Here is a 22,493-nt window from a genome sequence, read left to right as displayed (position 1 = left end):
AGCTTGCTTATGGAACCATCTATGTCAAATTAGCACTGAGAATTTATTAAATGTAACAGACCTTGAAGTCCTTTCCTGAGATTTTACTATTCCTTACACAAAATAGTTTTTCCTGTTTAGGTACAAACACACACAATAGTGAACAGTAAATAGTTTAGTAAAAACATATTAAATACTTCCTTATCCTACTGGCAATGAAAATGAAAAAAAGAATCATTACAATAAATTCAATAAAAAACAGAAGAGACATTTTTATTTTCAGAAAAAAACTAATGTTGTTGATGAATGAGAACCAACATAATAAATTATATTTCCTCATATAGGTCTGTTTTTCTTTCCTAAATGCTTCCGTAATCTGTCCATTTGCCCATTAGTATTATGAAAATCATTCTCATTTTTTCACTTAAGTCCGTATGTATTTAATCAGTCATTAAACACAGTAAATTCTATATTTTTAATACTCTAAAGTCGAGGTCTTCCTTCTTTACTGTCTGTCACTGACTATGTTCAGGCCATCACTGTCTCTCACCTAGCTTATTATGACAGTTGTCCCTTTCTGATCTCCCAGCTTCTAGACTTCTCTACTTGAATCATTTACCAGAAAGAGATTTATAAAACATCAATGTCACTTTCTGGCCTTAAAGCAGTCCATGGTTCCCTGTTATCTTCATGATTAACTCACAGTTCCTTAGCATGGTGTGCAAGGCCCTTTATGACCCCGCCTCTCTCTCTCCAGTTTCATCATAGGCCCCTTCTCCACTTTCCACACATTGTTCTCCATTCTCCAGATAATTTTCAACTCCATGATTGTACCATGTGTTCTTTTCTTCTCATGCCCTTCCTGCCTCCCTGCCTTCCCTCTTCCCCTTCCACCTTCTACTGTCTCTCTCTATTTCTCTTTCTCTGTCTCTCTTCTCTCCTCCTTCCTTGTGAAAATTGTATCTTCTCTGCCAATAATGGCCCTTGTTCTCAATCCTCATCTGCCTAGTTCCTAAATTGATACTTCTCATGCAGGTATCTCACCTACTTTTCACTATTTTACTTCCCACAGCCAGAGTGATAGTTCCAAAACGCTAATATCACTCCCCAAAGTTATAGGACTCTCTTCTAAATTACCATATTTCTCTATGAGTTTATCAGTTTTGAAACCTTTATGACTTTATATTGCTGTTGCTGATTTCTTTGCTTGTCTCAAATACATGACTCTAAACTTTCTCATGGCTAGGATTATGTTTTGCAAATGTTCTAATTCAAACCTGAATTTAGACCTGAAACATAGTTGGGGCACAGTAAATGTTTAATAAACATGTTACTTTTAAATATATTTTCCCTTTGGAAAAAAACTATTTACTCTTTTAGAAGTAATCAAGTTTAAATGGCTGTTGAAACACAAAACGTCAATAAATATGACCACACAAAAATTAATAATCCTTGACATTAAGCATCCATAAAGAAAACACACACACACACACACACACACACACAAATGTGGAAAATACCATTGAAATAAAAGCAACAAACAATTATGAGACTTCTGTTCATAGCTGTAGAGCTCTGATGGGCCAATTTGAACTGCTTTGAAGTTTATCAAAGTTTTCTGTTTCTTGAGGCTTATTAACTAGTGGTCTTAGTATTAAGTATTCATGTGAGCTTTTTTTGCGTGTTTCATTTGTGGTTTTTTTTTGCGTGTTTCATTTGCGTGTTTTTTTGAGTGTTTCATTTGTGTTTTTGCGTGTTTCAATTGTTGTTTTAGTGGAAAGTTTGGAGAAATTGTAGAGTGACAGCAACCAAGTGCAATTTTAAACTAGCAGGAGCTGATATGATGATTTTCTTCCTTTTGTTTAATTTTTCCTATGGGATCTCAGTGCAATCCCATAATATCACATGTACCAGGTTATAACATAGTTAATGTTTTATTATCTACTGGAATTGTGAGCTCATTGAGGGAATGTGTTTCATTAGTCTTTTTATCTTTAGTGCCTGGCCCAGAGACTGGAGTTTAAAAGATATATCCTAGGTGCTTCTTCAGCAAGTTGGTCTATTTGTGAGGTTTTGGCTCTTATATTTGGATTGTGTTGTAGTAAAAATTATATCATGTAGTAAAAATTGTATCATGGAAATTGTATCACGGAAAAATTTTTATTGGATTGATAAAGTATTTAGTCATATTCCTACAGGATTTGAAGTATTTTGAAAGATAAAAGACAATGTTTTATACTCACTCTTATGATAATCTATGGATTTTACCATGTTGTGATATGTACTTCAAAAAGGCAGTTCCATAAATGTGTCATCTGCAAATTTCTAACATATGAGATACATAATACTGTGATTGTTTGATAAGTATATTATAGGTTGAATTGTGCACTCCCTTCCCACTACAAACAAAAGATATGTTGGAGGCCTGACAACCAGGACCTCAGAGTGTGACCTGATTTGGAATAGGGTTTTTCCAGAGGTGATCAAGTCAATATGAGATCATTAGGCTGGGCCTTAGTCCAATTTGACTAGCATCCTTATAAAAAGGAGAAATTAGGATGCAGATATGCACACAGGGAGAATGTCAAGCCAAAGACTGGAATGATGTGTATAAAAGCCGAAGAACACCAAAGATTGCCAGCAAACTGGCAGAAACTAGGAGAGAGGCAAGAAACAGCCCTCAGAAGGAATCAACTCTGCCAACACTGTGATCTTGAACTTCTAGCCTCCATAACTGTAAGACAACACATTTCTATTGTTTTAGCCATCAAGTTTGTGATGCTTTCTTACAGCGGCACTTTGAATGTAATATATGGTGTATCCCAAGTATTCCAAGTTATCATTTGTTCATAGAAGGGGTCTGCATTAGTTCAGGTCTTCTGAGAAACAGATGCTAGGAAGAGATTAAAGGTGCAAGAGTTTTTAGTAGGAGAAATGCCTGTGTGAAAGAAGGGGAAGGAGTCAGGTAAGGCTGGGCTGCTGGGTAAGGCTAGGAGAGTCATCACATTACCATGAAATCTGACAAGGGTGATAGAAAGATGAAGACAACAATGGACAGACACATCCTAGGATTGACTTGCAGTCCAATGAAGGTTCTATTTTGGCAAAACTATTGTGCTGTCTTCAAGTCAGTGTCAGTTGTCAGGGACATCTTAATTTTCCTTGAACAAGTTGACCGTATTATCCCTTCCATAGACATTCACTGACTGTGAGCAGCTGCAGCAGATATGCGCTCAGCTCAAACGTGGTGATGGATTTCCAAATACAGTCTAGGGCCCTTGGTTAATTCTATTCCCTCTGAAAAGAGGTCTGTGAGACACATTCTCATGGTCCTTGGAGATGCGACTCAAATGACTGAAAAACTGATACCAGAATTCAATCCTTGAACGAAAATAAATCAAATGTAAATATCTGTAAAATAATAGAATAAAACCAGTCATCTAAAATACAAATTAGGGTAGACCAGGCTGTAAAAATAGAAGCTCCATACAATAGAAACTTTCGTTGCTCACAAGGCAGTTTAGTGATAGGAAACTTGGCAGTGGGGGTGAGAAAAAAATATGGAAGAATATATAAGGGAGATTTTTATGGTCAAGGCCTTGAAATGGCACATGTTTATTGCACTCACATTCCATTGGCTGAAGCTCAGTCACTTGATCCAACCCAGTTGCAGAGCAGACTGGCAATAAGTATACATGAACTACGTGCCCAGGAAAAGAGGACTGTCAATGCTGCTGTACATCTGGCCATCTCCCACACTTGGAAAAGATCAAAAATCAATATTTGTGGCATCAACTAAAAGAGAATTCCGAAAGATTGACTGAAATTTTAAGTTTTTATCCAGATGTTTGGCATTATACAAGTACAGAAAATAGTCATTAACTAATGCTTAAGATTAAAAGTACCTACAATATTTAGAGATGCATACTATAACATAAATAAATTAAGCATACACTAAAATAATTATTACAATTCCATGCTTCATACTTGAATATTTTCTCCCTAGTTTTTACAAATAAAAAATGCAATTAAGTATTCTAGAAATAGAATTGCAGATGGTTCAAATGAAAATGTATGGAGGTGGCTAAATCCGACACGTTCAATCAGCCCTATAAATAAATTTCTCTTCGGTTTTGTTTTGTAGGTTTTTGAGAGTGTATTTTCAGGCTCATCTTTTTTTGGATTATCTGTATTCTTGGTGTGTATGCATTCATTGGCTTGTAATAAAGCTGTAGGAATCTAAAGGAGTTCAACTTACAGTTTTAGTAGCAAAACAGTAAAAAGATAATTAGGAATAAATGATGACTAATTATCAGTAATATCATCTTTGTAGAAAAACAGTATTAATCAAATCTGAACAAATCTCAAAGTTCACAGTGTGTCTGGCTATCCACTTCTCCTTGTTTCCTACCCCATCCTTGCCCTGTTGTGTACAAGGAATATTCTGCTGCCTATAGACAGCCCCACCTTTCTCCAAATAGCTCTGAAGCCCAGCCTGAAATAAAGCCTAACAAGTATTAGTGTGGCCCATATTGTCAGGTGGGCCCAGATTGGAAGGCCAGCTGTACTGTGAATTAGATGAATGACTTAGGGAAATTCGCAAGTTCCTTAGACTCTCTATACTTCAATTTCCTTATGTATAAAATCGAAATGACACTAACTCCTCACAAAGTTGCTGTAAGGAATAAATGAGATAATGCATAGTGGTCATCATGAACCTGATACATGGTTACTGTTCAATCATGTGGTAAATTATTATTAATATGTAGATGTATTATATATGTATATAATACATATATAACATGAATATAATGTATAAATTATATATATACATAAATATACTTTAATATAATTTTTAAAATCTTCTTTTCCACTAATTAGTAGTATCTAGAAAGCAGTTCTTAGTTCAGGCTGAAATGTTTGAAAATAAAATTGACCTCTTAGTGATTCATCTACATTAACAAGTGTAAGTCCCTAAGTAACTTTGTAGGAGACCAGTCTCTCTGTTTAGTTTTTGGGGAATCATAGATTACACCAAGGCCTTCTAAGTTTTTGTCCTATGACCCCTGAAATCCACATGGTGCCTGCTCTCCAGCTGCATTTTTGTGAAACTGTTTCTGGAGGCCAGACTGAGTCCAAGCACACTTCTCCTTTTTATACCACTGGTCCCAGCAGTCAGTCTTACTGCCTCCTGTTAGACCAAATTTGCATCTCAGCAAAGGCTGCCAATGGAATAGAGTTGCCAAGGCCCAATTTTTGAGACTACTCTTTGCTTTAAAATCCTTTCCTGGGTGACTTGTTCTCCCCTTAGAGTGTTCTGAGTTACCCAGAGTCTTCCATGTAGCTTGGTCTCCCTTCACCTTTTCGTGAGAAATACCAGTTTAAAAGTAAATTATTTATATTTACAAGTGTTATTATTGTATTATTATAGTAATTTTTTTTCTGGAACAATAGCTTTCTATATTTTGTTTTTAAAAATCTATATATTGGATTTAATAATAACTCATCTATAAGATTAAATCCATAAGATAAATTGTGATAAATTAATGCCTTTGTTTACCTCATGTTCTGATGGTCACAGTAGACAGTGAGATTGTATTTTAACTTTGATATAATTTTTGATAAAAATTTGAGTTGGAAAAACAAGAAACATACAGTTTTCTTTTTAGGTTCCCCCCTCCCCAAATGTGATATACATATCTTAAAATAACACACTTGCCCTTTTATATGTTGTTTATTTTAATACCACTCCACCTTGAAACTGCTCACATTTAACTTGAGGGAAAAATTGCTGCTGTGTGGAAATACTTTTCTTTTTGCATCATATTAGTATTAATTCTTTCATCTGATCATTTTTCTTTCATTTCACTACCATGTGCGAGGATCATAATGTTAGGTGTTGTTTTTCAATAAAGAAGACAGGAACTACCCATATTTTCAGAGAAAATACACTCTAGGAGTCCACAAAGCTTTAAGTGGAATATATTTTATTTGTGAGATAATGTATTCTTTCATTAAGGAATTGTTGAGCATCTGTCTATGCTACATGGAATACAGTGGCCAGTAAGAAAATCAGTTATTACCATTTTTCGAACCCATCCTAGACAAAATTTTTTTTCTATATGTGCAGTGGAATTCAGAATACACAGAACTTAGTTTTACAGAAATAGGGCATCAAAGAGATGAGAGCAGAACTGAGCCTTCCACTGAGTCTTTTGCTGCACTGCACCTCTCTCCTGCCTCCCTATCATCACCATTCTCCTACTTTTTGGGATTTAGGAAGAAAATGGCAATATCAGGTTCTGTTTCCAACTCAGTTCCTCTCTAGCCATTTTGGTACATTGGAGCAGTAAACTCTACAAAGCAAATCCCTGGTTACTCTTCTGGAGGTGACGTTGTAACACCACACCGAAAACTAGAGTGGAAGGAAAGTCCTGTCGGTGTTTAGAAAAATCACCTCATTTCCTCGATTGTCACTTATGGACATATGAGGTGACAGCAACCCTTTTATGAACTTCTTTCTAAGCATTAAGAAAAGAAAAATGAAAGAAAACGTTCCTGACTATGATGTAATTCTAGGTGATTCATTATACATAGGCAAAGGGAAACACTAATCTCAAAGAATAATAAGAATTGTTCAGAGTATCAACAAATTAGGACAGAGATGATCTTAAATTAGACCCAGTCTTAATTATTTTCAAAAAATTAGTGGAGAATGCTATATTGTTTGAATTTAATAATGCTGTCAAGAACTAAAAGACACAGTTCCAGCTACTTAAAAACTTTGTTTTACAACTGGAAGCACTTGTCCACATAACTCCAAAGCTATTAAAGTTTATATTTTAGCTATCTAAGAATAAATCACGTTCTCAACTTACTGCATTTCATTTGTTATTTTTTTGTAAAATTCACATTGGAGAAAACCAACAAGAGCAAAATTCTGATATTCACTGATTTTTTGATTTGGGTTAATTTTACTTTTAGAAAAAAAGGAAATATTTTAAATAAATTTAAACATTAGTGATATAACATGTTAAATTTTGACACAAGAATAATATATTATTTTCCAACTCTGGTCTCACATACAATTTAAATGCACTTATATATCAATGATAAGATTATTGTGTATATATATACACATACATACACACACATATATGTGGTATATGTATATAGATTCAACTTGATTACAATTTAGTACAGCAGATACTATGATATAAATAATATAGAATTTCTCTTACACTCTTTTTCTCTTTGGAACTGACAGACAACTGTTCTCATGTATTACAATTGTTCTCTAATAGTTGTTAAAGAGAGATAAGATTAAATAAGGGTGACCTTTGGTTGATCCCTTTTAATTTATACATTTAGAATTCACTGTTAGGTCCAAGGTGAAAGAATACTCAGCTGACACTAATCGCTGACAGATTTGGGGAGCCAAGTGACATTGTATCTCTGTTAATGTTTCACCTCTTGCAGTGTGCTCCCACCAAAGGAAACTTAACTTTCAGCTTGAAGTATGTGAAGGAGAAAAGGAACAATTCAGCCTAAGCCCTAAAGATAAGCTAAGGTTCTGCTTAGCACTGAACAGAGAAATGGCCCCATTAGCTTCTCCATGGGCTGCTCTGTAGACTTAGACCTGCAGTGGGGTTTTATCTGATTCCTTGCCTATAGACATCCCTTTCTTCACTTCAGAATGAACTCTTTATACTGTTTTTAAGACTTTTTAAAGAGAAACTACAGAAAGTACCATTAGCTTCTTTTTATAATTGTTTAAAGAGAAACAAATGGAAGACAAAACTCTTTAAGTTGATGACAAATTACCTATGCTGGAACTTACTGATGTTCAGGGAAATAAAGGGGATTAGATTTTCCTTTAAATTCAGCAGGAACGAACAACACCCTACATTCATGAAATGTTTCTCTGAAAATGCTAATCTCTCAAAAAAAATTTCTTCTCTGGGTTGTTCATTTTCAATTTAGAGAGTGAGTTAAGAAAGATCTAATTATAATATATGTGTGTATATATGCATATTAATACCTATTTGCCACATAGATGTATATATACTTATACATTCACACTGGTACACACCCTCATACATCCCTGGATTCACCAGTGTTTTTTTGTGTTTCCTTATTGGGCCATACTAAAATCATAGCATCTGCAACGTCAGAGATGATCATTAAGTCATCCAATGCATTTCTTTTCTGGAGAGAAGTTGTTCTTTGTAGTGTGTTTTCCAGTCCTTAACCTATTTCATGTTTAATCACTCAGCCACAAGGACTTTGACAATTTCCTTTGAAAAAGTGTCCCATAGACTGACACTTTGGTGTATAGAGATGTTTCAAGATTCTCAATGTAAATATTCTTTTACTCAATTTTCCATTGCTGTTTCTAGACCTGCTTTATTTCTATTGCCTTAAAATAATTTTTAAAAACATCATTACCATTATCCCAGTCAATAGAAACTGTAATTATAAGAGCATTCTAGTTGATCATTTTGCTTGTTATACCTACGACGTTTGCATTATTTCATTTTAAAACACCCTCATTGCCCCTTAGTCATGCTTTTGGTTTGGGTAAACTATTCTCATTACTACTAGCAATTATTAATCAAATACTTTGTCTTGTTTTACTTTAATAATGAGCCTTATTTTGGAAATGTTTTAGTTTTTGACATTCGGAAATCCCTATATGGTTCTGTGACTGTGGCTTAGGTGGTGAATCTGTCTTACTCAGATCTGTATCCCTTACTGTAGCAATGTGTAAACGAGGTTCTTAGTGAGATAGTTATTGAATAAAATCAAAAACTTGTCTTCTTAGATTGAGGTTCTATTGAAAGTACAGTGTTTGTTATTAGAATTTTGAAAATCAAAACATGTTCTTTCCTGAAGAACTGGCTCCTCTGTTATGTTCTGTTTAGATTGTGTCCTATCTCAGGTATTATTGCTTGTTGTGTTGGATATTACATTAGTAATTGTTTATATTCAAAATCTCAGCATTCTTTTCTCCTACATCAGTTCTCCTTGGAGGGTTCTGAGATAGTCTTGAGCAGTGCAATTAGAAAGGATAACCAAGGGTAAAATTGTGGGTCATACTAAAATTTCTTTAAAAACAATCTCCTGGGAAACAAGTACACTGAACCAGTAGTCATAAGGGTTAGCCTTCTGGTTTTTTTTTTTCCTTCTCAGTATTTAGATGATGAATTATGTTGAGATTAGATATTTAGTTGAACTAAATATTATACTTACATTCCATATGAAATGAAATGAAGCTATACAACTTTCAGAAAATATCTCTCTTTACAACTGAATGCATTCCCTGCTATATTAGTTGAAGTTGTTACAGATTTTTAATATTATAATTTTCTTACCCATTCTGGAGGATCTTTTCAGCTTCTGGATATTCAAAACTTGTGGCATCTATCTGGGCATAGATAAAAATTCTTTGGAAATACTGACTCAGGCACTATATTACCATTAGGGTCATGATAACACTTAATAATAGTTTATATTACAACTTTATTATCTCATTGGGGGAATCTTCAACTTATACACCCAGCAAACTCATAACATCTCAGACAAAGACTTTCACAAGGTCTTTGTGTTTACTGATATGGCACTGCATTACCGGTGACCATTTGGCACTAAATAATAAATATACGTGGGACTCGGCCCCTCATCTTTCACTTTGGATGAGGACTTCAGATTCTCCACAGTCTAACACAGGACCATGCGCTTTCATTACCTTTCAAAATGTATTGTTTTACCAAGTATTTATTATTTTTTGTAGTCTTAACAAAAAATGTGAGGTTGCTAGAGACACAACATAAGGCAGTACATGGAATTCCACTAAAATATTTCCAATTAACATTATTTGTTCTTGGCAATGCCAAGGGATTTCTCTTCCCCAAAAAGCACAAATTCTTTAAGTCTCAACTATTGTGGGGTGGAAAGGGATAAACTGGGAGTACGAGAGATGCAGATACTGACTGGTATGTATAAAATAGATAAACAAGTTTATACTGTATGGCATAGGGAAATATATTCAATGTCTTACAGTAATTCATGGTGAAGAAGAATATGAAAATGAATATATGTATATTCATGTATGACTGAAGAATTGTGCTGTACACGAGAAATTGATACAACATTGTAAACTGACTATACCTCAATAAAAAATAAAAACAATAAATTTAAAAAGTCTCAACTATTTTTTCTTGCAGAGTTTCCCCAGAATTTCAAGTTTCTCTTTTTCTCTATCATGCAGGGCAATGTTTTGACAGTATTTTACCGTTAGTGTGATATCTTGGGAAGATACCCTTCCACCATAAATACTCAGTTTGGAGTTTTCCCTAAGAAATTATTCCCGGAAAGGAATTCCATAAATCCTGTCCTTCCATTATAACTTCACATAAAATAAGTAAAATTTGAGACAAGAGTGAAATTCAGTTTAACAAGCCTTTGATATGATACCATGCCAGGCACTGAAAGAAAAGTTTATAAGAGGATAATTTTTGCCTAGTTATTTATTCTGTGTAAAAAATTACCCCAAAACTCACTGGGTTAAAATGATATATATTTTCTCACAGTTCCTTTTTCAGAAATTCAGGCATGGTGTAACTAGGTCCTCACACTCAGGGCCTCTCGTAAGGCTGCAATCAAGTTGTTGATCAAATTTACAGTTATCTCAAATTTTAACTAGTGTATAATATGCTTCCAAGTTCACTAGTGCTTCTTGGTGGAATTTGGCTTCTTGTGGGCTATTGTACTGAAGACCTTAGTCTCCCTACTGATAGAGGCCACCCTCTCAGTTCATCACTCAGTGAGCTTCTCCATGGAGCAGCGTATAGCAGGGCATCTGGCTTCATCAAAGTGAGCAAGACAGAGACAGAGGGCTATTGAGAAGTCACAGCCATAGTAATCGAGTCTTGAAAACAGCACCCCATCATTTTTTACCACATTCCATTTGTTAGAAGCAAGTCCCTGGAGCCAGCCCACACATGGACGAATGGGGTTACACAACAGCATAAATACCAGGAGGCAGGGGTTATTGAGTGCCGTCTTAGAAGGCTGTCTGCCACATTCCGTTGTACCAAGGATTGAGAAAATGGTAGCCAAAAATCTAATATAAAACATAAATCACTCTTTGTAACAGTGTATTTAGTGTCTCATCTTCCATTGGTATGAAGTACCTGTTGAATATTGAATACTATTATTACAATGGATGCCCAAATCACCCTCTCGCCATTTTGAGGACTAAAGTGCTCATTCCTTCAGCCACTGGGAGTGTTTCTATTGTGTCCTTCTTGGAAACTGGCTTCATTTAAAGGTAGCTGTATTGCCAAAGGTCACTCCCCTTCTTGGGGATAATCTTCATCTAATGACTAATCAATGCCGAGTTTTAAAGGCTCAGCTCCCTTGCCTCAGTGTTGGATATCTCAGCTGCAAAGCGGCTTTCAGATTCAGCTGAATTTTTTGTTGTAATCTCATAGCTGTCCAGCTCCTCTCTCTACTCAGTCTGACTTATTTCAGTGCCTTACAAGTAGTGTTCCCTTGAGCACTCCTCAATAAACTTTCTGTATTCAAATCTGTGACTCAAAGTCTATTTCCTAGGAAATCCAGACTTTTCCTGTGTAAGGGGAAAATAGCTAATATATAAATACTAAAATGTTAACATAGAATCTGTAGAGATTTTATTTATTTATAAAACTCTTAAAAGGGTTGTTGAAATGCATCTATAAGAATCTCAAGCCAGGAGGTCAGAAATTTGTACTTTGGCCCTCTGTAGAATTCAAGTAGAATTTGAGATCCTGCCCTTAATGTTCACCATTGATAATGTAATGCACAGCCACTTTTATTTACTACAGTAGCTATTATTATAGATCTAGTTCATTGTATTCTTTCTTTTCCTTATAAATAAAACTTTGGTTGTAAAACCTTCAGTGAGTATTAGAGGTGAATGTGTTTATTTCCTCTTATGTCCTGATTCCCTTCATACATTTTAGACCATGGGGCAAATTTTTACTTTTCTGTGGAAAATCATTGGGAAAAGCAGGATACACAAAACATCAAAACCCTTAATACTAAATATAGAGATTGTTTGGAAGGAAAGTTAAGATTATCACATTATATATCGATCACAATAATCCTTAAAATATAATTACAATATATAATAACCTTCCTACTTTTTAAAGGTGGAATTCATGTAACTCTTTACAGTGCAGTGTGGCAGTTAAGAAGATGAGAGATGGAAGAGAGTCTAGAAAATGTCCTCAGGCAAAAATGAAATAAAATACAGAAGAATTAGACTTAAAACATGAGAACTGTCAGGGTTTACAATTTTATTATGATTGTATCCTGGACTTATTGCACTCTGACCTTTCTTCACTCTTTGGCTGCTTTGCTCTGATCTCAGTTGGAGGAGAGCTGACCTCTGAGGTTTGCATTTTCCAGGCTCCTGTGTCACCTGACTTGCCAAGAGAGGAGGAGGCCGAGAAGAAGGGGAAACATTACAACTTTCCCTCTCTTTCTGCATTGAATAACGTCTTCAGCAGCAGCAGCTGCTTCTCTGTGGTTCTAGCTCCGATCTGCCTTTCCTGCAGCCTGAGCTCAGGTAGGACAGGCCAGCCTCCTAAGTCCTGCCAGCCCAGCAGTGGAAGCTGCTCTCTCCTGTTGTTAATCGTTGGTTTGCTCCACCATCTCCTTTGGCTTTTCAGCTCTTTTTCTATTACCTGGGCAGTAAAAGTTCTACTTTATTTCTATCTGATTGAAATGCGTAGACTGGTGTATGGTTGTATTTGAATGGCCACAACTTCCTGATGTGTGCTCCCGTTCATTGCAAGAAGAATTCCCAAATACAAATGTCTGTAATATTATTAAGAAAACAAAAGTCCTCAAAATAACCTAATGTGATGTTATTATCCACATTTTTACAGGAAAGAAAGGCAGGATCAACAATGTTAAGTAATTTGCTTATGATCACATATCTAATGCATAGCTTTCATGAGGAATGTGGCCTTTAGAGTCAGAAGACTCTACTTTTTATTAGTCAAGCAAATTACTTAACCAACCTGTGCTCAATTTTTTCATCTGTAGGACAAGGATATTAGTCATATCTACCTCAAAAAGTGTTCTGAAAATTAAACCAATTAATTAATGTTAGGGTTGCTAGAATAGTTACTGGTACATAGTACATACTCAATAAAAACTAGCTATTATTATTAGCCTTGTGGCTTCAGTATACTTTTTAATTACTTTGAAAACACGAAACAGTTTGCTGTGATTGCTTCTGGGGTTTATGGCCTAATGTGTGTTTTGAAAAGAACTAATTTTAAAGTAACATACAGATATAAGGCATGACATTATACTGAACAATAATTTCTAATTTGCTTAAAAATCTAGTCTTCTACTCCTGATTATCAGAACAGTTCAGAAAAACAAAATTGATCTCTTTTATGGAATAGGCAAGAAGTTCACAATGGCCTAAGGCACCAAATGATCACAAACCATCATCCTCCAGTTAAAATGGCCGTAACTGACCTGCTCTGTCAAACATTGATCTTTGGCTTTTTCTGAATGCACCAGTGAGTTCAAGGTCTGGATATGTATGACTCATGCTAGGTCTGTGGCATTAAGCTGTTTTATAGGAGAAAACTATTCTTCATTGCATTGAGCCTGACCCTTGAGATTCTTTTTACAATTTCAAAATTGGTAGTTCACAGAGTATATTTAAATGGAAAAGGCTACCATTTGTAACCATCATCAGCTGATAGGAACAAATTTTTCACCATTGAAATAACTGTACAAAAAAACACTACAGCCTGAAACTACCATGAACGTATATTAATATTTTATATATAATACTGTTAGCACATACTGTTTTTATGGCATTTATACTTGGTAACATTCTCAACAGTATGAAAATTATATGAATATGTTAAGTTATGCTATTTATTTTAAGTCATGTGAAGAAAAAAGAAAATGCGTATATATTGTAAACAAGAATTTTCTAATTACCATCACAATTGTGTATTTTATAATGTTGTTCAGGCATGATTGTATCTCTCAGCAATACAAAATTAAGTGGAGGAGAGTGAAATAATTAATCTGAGTAGCTGATTATTGTACCATATATTTTAGTTTTTGTTATTTACTTTAATACTTATTTATATGTTTTTACCATTTACAAAAACCGTATTACTTTCTATTGAAATTTCTCATAATTTTTTCCATCCTATGAATATACCTTTTAAATGACTATAAAAGCTAACTTATGGCAGTCTTGGTTATTTTGACTGTTGAATATGTATTTTGAAGAGATTTTAAAATAAGTTTCATTCTTGGGTGGCATGATACTATTGAATATTAATTTTACACTTGTGGGTATATATATGGCTTTTTTTGCATTATGATACTTTATTTTCTTAACTGAATCTTGACATGTAAATGAATCAATATAGTATTTTTCTTCTGTTACTTTTTCAAATGATTTAAAATTACACTAAAACACCTGGAGCAGAATTTTTGTCCTTCATAAGTGATTTTATCTTAGCAGTTGTGGTAGAGATGTATATTAATGTTGTTTTAATCCATAAAGTTTCTTTATCAGTGATAGTCTCTTATAAAAATATATAAAATCTAGTCTTTATTATGTGAATAGCCAAAGGGATATCCAAATTCACTGTCAGTTTTGAATAAAACTTACGTTTTTAAGTCAGGGTCTTTGAAAGGAAATACAGTGCACATCTAGCCTTCAAATATTCCAGGCTTTTAAAGTAAATGTGTAAGCAAACATGATTTACAGTGGAGTAGAAAGATGTAGGCTAAATTTACACAAAGTATTTGTAAGGATGAAATTTACGAGCACAGGGAGGGTTGAAGGAAACATTTAAAGAATATTATTTTATTTAAAATTTGAAATTTAGAAAAGACTATACTACTCCTTAATAATTGAAAATAAAACAAATGTTTCATGCAGATGTTTTTATTCACCATGTATGTGGGCTAACATAATTAATGGCAGATTAACTGAAATAAGTGTAACATGATTACAAAACTAAATACGTTATATGAAATAACACAACAGATATCCCCTTGCTGCTTTTCTTATATCAGTCATCTCATTTGAAGAGGTCACCCATCAATGATGACATCAATTTCAAACTAAAGGGAACTTCAGTTAAGTCTAACCTCTTGGACAAGTAGGGAAAAAACCCAAAGTTGAAACTGATCAAATGGCTTTCCCTAAAACATTTAGTATACAGATCAAAATTCTGCTTTTTGTGAGTTGCGTATAGGCCAACCCAGCAATGCAAATCACCTATCATAAGTAAATTAATTCTTACAATTATATGTAGAGTGTAGAAGCTTTTAACATGGATTTTTAGATCTATGCAAAGATGGGTTCACTGTCAGGCTCTGCCCATTAAGCTATTAGATCTTGGTGAAGAGCCTTGAATTCCTGAGAATTCATATACTAAATACATAATTTATCTCTAATGAGGATCACTGGATATTTGAGAATTAGAGATTGCATAGCAAAGTGCCAGCAGTGCCTGGTTCATAGTTGTGGCTCAATAATTGGTAATCCGTGAAAATCTACCATTTGAAGTAAAGATAGAGATCATAAGATGTAGAAGTTAATGGTTTATTTTATATTTTCCTACATTTCCTCAATTACTTTCTAATTGTGTGTTGTATTAATATCATCTTATACATCTACCTCTGAGGTCATGTTAATACTTACATGTGTAGTCCTTCACAGGTTTTGGTGGTCTCTCATTGTTGTGTCTTTATTTTGCCATTATTGATAAAATATGCAGAGTCTGTATGAATGATGTGGAGCCATGTATATTCTGGACTAAAAATTATTTGTTAATAGTTGCTAAGACCCATACCTAATTTATGATCATTCCCACCATCAGAACCACAGACTCTATAAAGGAGAACAAAACTTTGGGCTTTAAAAATAATTACTATTATGTATTATTAATAGTAATAGTAATAACTGTTTGGCATGAATGTATAAACTTGGGAGCTAACGCATGTCCTGGAGTTCTGTATAAATTTGATTGTGTTAGTTCTGAGAATGAACTATCTCCTCAGATATATCACAAGATGAAGATGCCATAAGGGACATATGAGGATAATCATACCCTGAAAACCTACCTCCTGGGCTTGTTTGTGACTCAAAGAGACATAATCAGAGATTGTCAAGTAGAGTTCACAGCAGTAGCTCAAGGATTCAACGATGTATTTCATATATATACTATAGACACAGGTAATATAGAACATTTGCCCTTTGAATCATAATTTGAAGAACAACAGTACTGGATACTTTGTGATCTACTGCCTCTGTGAAGATGGAATAAAGGTATTACAGCTTTTTCTCAGTCCTTTTTAACTCATATCTTGAGGTCTAGTGCCTACCTGATGGACATTCTTTTTTTTCTTAACTTTTTTTTATTGAGTTATAGTTGTTTTACAATGTTATGTCAAATTCCAGTGTAGAGCACAATTTTTCAGTTATACATGAACATATATATATTCATTGTCTTACTTTTTTTTTCTGCTGTGAGCTACCATAAGATCTTGTATATATTTCCCTGTGCTATATATACAGTATAATCTTGTTTATCTATTCTACATTTTGGAATTTTGAAATCCTAGTCTGTCCCTTCCCACCCCCTGCCCCCTTGGCAACCGCAAGTTTGTATTCTATGTCTGTGAGTCTGTTTCTGTTTTGTATTTATGTTTTGTTTTGTTTTGTTTTGTGTTTAGATTCCACATATGAACGATCTCATATGGTATTTTTCTTTCTCTTTCTGGCTTACTTCACTTACAATGACATTCTCCAGTAACATCCATGTTGCTGCAAATGGCATTATGTTGTCGGTTTTTAGGGCTGAATAGTATTCCATTGTATAAATATACCAACTCTTCTTTATCCAGTCATTTGTTGATGGATATTTAGGCTGTTTCCATGTCTTGACTATTGAAAATAGTGCTGCTATGAACATTGAGGTGCAGGTGTCATTTTGAAGTAGGGTTCCTTCTGGGTATATGCCCAAGAGTGGGATTCCTGAGTCATACGATAAGTCTATTCCTAGTCTTTTGAGGAATCTCCATACTGTTCTCCACAGTAGCTGCACCAAACTGCATTCCCACCAGCAGTGTATGAGGGTTCCCTTTTCTCTGCAGCCTCTCCAGCATTTGTCATTTGTGGATTTTTGAATGATGACCATTCAGACTGGTGTGAGATGATACCTCATTGTAGTTTTGATTTGCCTTTCTCTGATAATTAGTGATATTGAGCATTTTTTCATGTGCCTATTGATCATTTGTATGTCTTCCTTGGAGAACTGCTTGTTTTGGTCTTCTGCCCATTTTTGGATTGGGTTGTTTGTTTTTTTCTTATTAAGTCATATGAGCTGCTTATATATTCTGGAGGTCAAGGCTTTATAGGTTTCATTTGCAAACATTTTCTCCCATTCCTTGATTGTCTTTTAGTTTTACTTATGTTTCCTTTGCTGTGCAGAAGCTTATAAATTTCATTAAGTGCCATTTGTTTATTCTTGTTTTTATTTCTATTGCTTGGGTATACTGTCCTAGGAGAACATTCTTTAGATGCATGTCAGATAATGTTTTGCTTACATTTTCTTCTGGGAGGTTTATTATATCTTGCCTTATGTTTAAGTCTTTGATCCATTTTGAGTTTATTTTTGTGTATGGTGTAAGGGAATGTTCTAGCTTCATTGCTTTACATGCTGCTGTCCAGTTTTCCCAACACCATTTGCTGAAGAAACTGTCTTTCTTTCATTGTATATTCTTGCCTCCTTTGTCAAAGATGAGTTGACCAGAAGTTCCTGGGTTCATTTCTGGGCTCTCTATTCTGTTCCATTGGTCTATATGTCTGTTTTTGTACCAATACCATGCTGTCTTGATGACTGTAGCTCTGTAGTATTGTCTGAAGTCTGGGAGAGTTATTCCTCCAGCCTCTTTCTTTTTCTTCAGTAATGCTTTGGCAATTCTAGGTCTTTGATGGTTCCATATAAATTTTATTATGATTTGTTCTAGTTCTGTGAAATATGTCCTGGATAATTTGATAGGGATTGCATTAAATCTGTAGATTGCCTTGGGCAGTGTGGCCATTTTAACAATATTGATTATTCTAATCCAGGAGCATGGGATATCTTTCCAGTTTTTAAAGTCTTCTTTAATTTCCTTCATCAATGATTTATAGTTTTCTGTGTATAATTCTTTCACTTCCTTGGTTAGATTTATTCCTAGGTATTTTATTACTTTGGGTGCTATTTTAAAGGGGATTGTTTCTATACTTTCTTTTCCTGTTGATTCATCATTAGTGTAAAGAAATGCAACTGATTTGTGAACGTTAATCTTGTAACCTGCTACCTTGCTGAATTCTTCGATCAGCTCTAGTAGTTTTGTGTGGACCTTTTAGGGTTCTATATATATTGTAACATGTCATCAGCATATAGTGACACTTTTACCTCTTCTTTTCCAATTTAGATCCCTTTTATTTCTCTCTCTTGCCTGATTGCTGTGGCTAGGACTTCCAAGACTATGTTGAATAGGAGTGGTGACAGTGGGCATCCTTGTCTTGTCCCAGATTTTAGTGGGAAGCTTTTGAGTTTTTCACCATTGAGTACTATGCTGGCTGTAGGTTTGTCATATATAGCTTTTACTATGTTGAGATATGTTCCTTCTGTACCCACTTTGGTGTGAGTTTTTATCATAAATGGGTGTTGAATTTTATCAAAAGCTTTTTCTGCATCTATTGAGATGATCATGTGGTTTTTGTCCTGTACCTGATGGACATTCTTGAGGGCTGTGTCAGCAGCTACTGGCTTTACAGTGGTCCTGATGGCAGCAGCAGTCCTACAAGGTCACACATAATTTCAGCAAATACCTTCTAATAATAATAACAATAATTATTAATGTTTGTTAAATTGTTATGAGTTAAGGACTGTGCTGAATAATGCAAATGATCTTATATAATCTCAGCATAAATATACAAAATAGACCATATTGTTATATTCCCATTTTGTTGAAGAAAAAAGATCCTATTATTAACTTGATAAAAAGTCTATAGCTAGAAGTGGCAAAAATAAGATCAGGTCTATCTATTACCAAATTCCAAGATCTTGGTCACTATACTGTACTGCCTCCTAGCCAACCTGTCTTAACTTTGTTATTTTTTAATGAGTATTTGTCTAAGTCGGGGGGTAGATACATGGAACTGTGCATTACGTTGATATTCAGTCTGAGATATCCCTGGTGAAATTGACTCCTGTTTGTTCTGAAGCCTAGCTTCTGAAAAGTTTTTAGAACACAATTTTTTACAACACAATAATGACATAATTATCGAGTTATGTGCTGGAGGCTTCTATCTGAAGGCATTTTCAGACTTGAAAAAGCATTTTAAATTTTCTAAGATTTTGGGATATGATGGGATATAATTTTTTAAGCAAAGACTACACTATACTTTTGTTCACCTGCATGAACTAAAAGTGTAACAGATGCAAATAGAATAGAAATCAAAGGAATATCAGAGAAGAAAAGCTGGTAGCAACAAAAATTCAGCTCTAGTAAATGAATGGCTGATCCAGCAGTCCTTTTCTTTGAAGTTTTGATCTGAAAGAATAACAACAAAAAGAGACTGAGGAAGAAAAACAAAAACTTGTTTACACAAGAGTAAAAATAAGCATGTCAGGTAATTTCCTCTTCTTTAAACACCCTAAGGAAGCCAACTTCAAGGTGGAGGACTTCCTCTAGGTTCTTAAATGAGAATAGAGGGAAACTCCATTTTTAAAATAAGCCTGTTATCAAAGATGTGTCCCTAGATCCCATGAAACCAATCTGATCAGATGCTGTGATTGTTAATGTACTCCAGGGCAAATTCACGTGACATTTCCTTCAGAAATACAGAGAGATGTTTAGAATTATTTATAAACAGTCTTTTGAAAAATGGTGGGTCTGTCTTGGCTATGTGACAAATGTTAATCACACTAATTTGGGGATATTTACTAACATGATACATGTAAATGGGATTCAGTTTATTGAATTATGTGAACTCTTGAGACAGGCAAAAATTTATAAATCATCTGGGGCTTTAACAAAAAAGCAAAGGAAAGTTATTTGCAGATATTCCATTTATTTATCCAATATTTACTGAGCTCTCTGATTGACAATATGAGGGTGGCTTAAAAGAGGGAGTGACCCCAAAGTTTTAAAGAATCAGTAAGAGTTTTCCAGAAATATGAGGGTGAATCAGAATTCTAATCAGAGGAAAGAACAGAGAAAAAGGGCAGGAAAAGAGCCCAACCATTATGTGAGGATCTTTAATTACCTACAGTATAATCACTTGGAGTGTTTATTAAAAGTGAGGTTACTGAGCCTTGTCCCATGCCAAGTCAATCACACTCAGTAATAGCAGAGGGAAAGAATTTACATTTTAATAGGCACACCCAGGATGTTTTTAAGATTGGAGAATTGTAAGTATAGATGATAGAAGTATCTGGACTCAAGCAACGGGATTTCACAGCCTGTTTTACACTTACAGAGAATATGCTGATGGCCTATGAATAATGAGAGAAGTTTGAAAATGAAGGAAAGCAACCTGTTAAAAGACTGGTACTCTGATCCTTAACTCCCTTTCCCTTTCCCAACTGTTTTAATCAGGTTTTTGTTTCTAAACTCTTGTCAAAGTTACCAAGAATCTTTAACTTTCTAAAATACTAACTCTCCACCTACATCTCAACAGCATTTGAAAAAAAAAATCACCCACTCTAAAATACTTGTTTCCTGAGAAACCACCTGATACTCATATTCCTTTTCCATCATAGGCCTCTCTTTCTACTTCTGCTTTACTGCATCCTCTAGAACCTTGACTTCTTTTTTCTCTTTCAATACTTACTCTTTGAAACAGTAACTTTAAATTATCCATATAATTAGACCCCCACATCTATTTCCAGACCCACTCTTTTCCTTTTCCTTTACACCTTATATGTTCAACTATCTACTCAAAATTTCTGCTTTGATGTCTAGATGGAATTTCAAATATTTATGATTAAAAAGCAATCCCCCTAGACCCAAACTTGCTCCTTTTCCAGTCTTACTCATCTTAGGTAATGGCATCCCCACTTCATTAGGCCAAATACCTAATAATCATCCTTACTTCTTTCTTTCCTTCCTTCCTCCCTCCCTCCCTCCCTCTCCTTCTCTCTCCTCCCCCCTCTTTTTATATTTCATGATTGATCCATCAGCAAGCCCACTGGAACCTCCCTTAAACTATATCCTGAATCTGACATCTTCTCATGAACTCCATGGCTGTTATTCTAGTTTCAGGCACCTGCATTGGTGATTCTCTGGATAAAAGCAGTTGACTCCTACCAGATATCTTTGCCTTTATTTTTACCTGATACAGTAAATTTTTTGTAGTGATCCTGAGTGACCTTGAAGAACATAAAAATACCACTATCCTGCTGAAAGTCCTCCAATGGCTATCATACTTAACATAAAACCCAAAGGCCTTACTATCTCTGTTGGCAGTATCTTCTGTGTTTATACTTTATTTCTTCTGCTTCAGCAGTGATTCATATACAACTTTCTATGACCACCTTACTTAAACAGTTCTCTCTCCTCTATGTTATTCTGTAGCCCCCTACCAGGCTTTTATTCACAGCATTATCACTAAAATTGTACTATATAAGTATTAGCTAGCTTAGATATTGCCTCTCTTCCTCGTGGGAACATAAACTCCATAGGAATACTTTATCTTGTTTACATTTTTTTTTAAATCCCCTGTACTGAAAACAGCCTAGTAGTTGATGGAAGGCATATAAAGAATATTTGTTAAATGAGTGAATCTTTTATATATAATATGTTGAAGGCTGAATTATAGCATTATGAACAAGAGTGGTGAGAAAAGAGAAAAGGATGATTCTGCTTTGCAAAATTAAGAGTAATTTTAACTAACATGTCATATCATACTGTAATGTGATAAGGCAAAGAACTAGAAAACATGAAAAATATTAATGTTTCTATTATCAAAATGACAATACAAAGGATAAAATGGTTAATCTATTCACAAGAATGGGATATTAACAGATGTGGGTTTGAAGGGTTCTTGAAAATGGAGTTGCTGTGGAGGAATAGGAGGTAAAAAAGGGAAGAAAATGTGCAGAGATGAGTTGAACAGACACTCTAGGCATAGAGATTGATGTTAAAAGTCATGAAGATTTGGGGAAACTGCAAATAATTAATCAGACTAAACTATGGGGTTGGAGATTAGGGCAAAGTGGAAGGTATGACATAGGGGTGAAAAATGATCCCATCCCAGGTATTTGCAGCTTTGAAGACCATACCTATATTACTGGGAATTAATCTTAAAGAGACATTGAAGAGTTTTAAGCAGAGAGGAGAACCTGTAGTGGACTTCTTTTGTCACTGCAAAACTGAAATGTTTTGAGAGTCCCAAATATTATAGCAAG

General features: G+C 34.7%; 1 long non-coding RNA gene across 3 annotated transcripts in view; it reads left to right on the top strand.

The window, feature by feature from the left end:
• LOC140700142 (uncharacterized) overlaps positions 1-22,493 on the top strand; it is a 101,548-nt gene that overhangs the window by 54,313 nt on the left and 24,742 nt on the right. For all 3 annotated transcript variants that reach the window (XR_012078392.1, XR_012078393.1, XR_012078391.1), the window contains exon 2: positions 12,436-12,595. This is a non-coding gene — a long non-coding RNA (uncharacterized lncRNA). The remainder of the gene's footprint in view (positions 1-12,435; positions 12,596-22,493) is intronic.

This window comes from Vicugna pacos, chromosome 2, assembly GCF_048564905.1.
Source record: "Vicugna pacos chromosome 2, VicPac4, whole genome shotgun sequence".
Taxonomy (NCBI): Eukaryota; Metazoa; Chordata; class Mammalia; order Artiodactyla; family Camelidae; genus Vicugna; species Vicugna pacos.
This window is presented reverse-complemented; position numbering and strand designations above follow the sequence as displayed.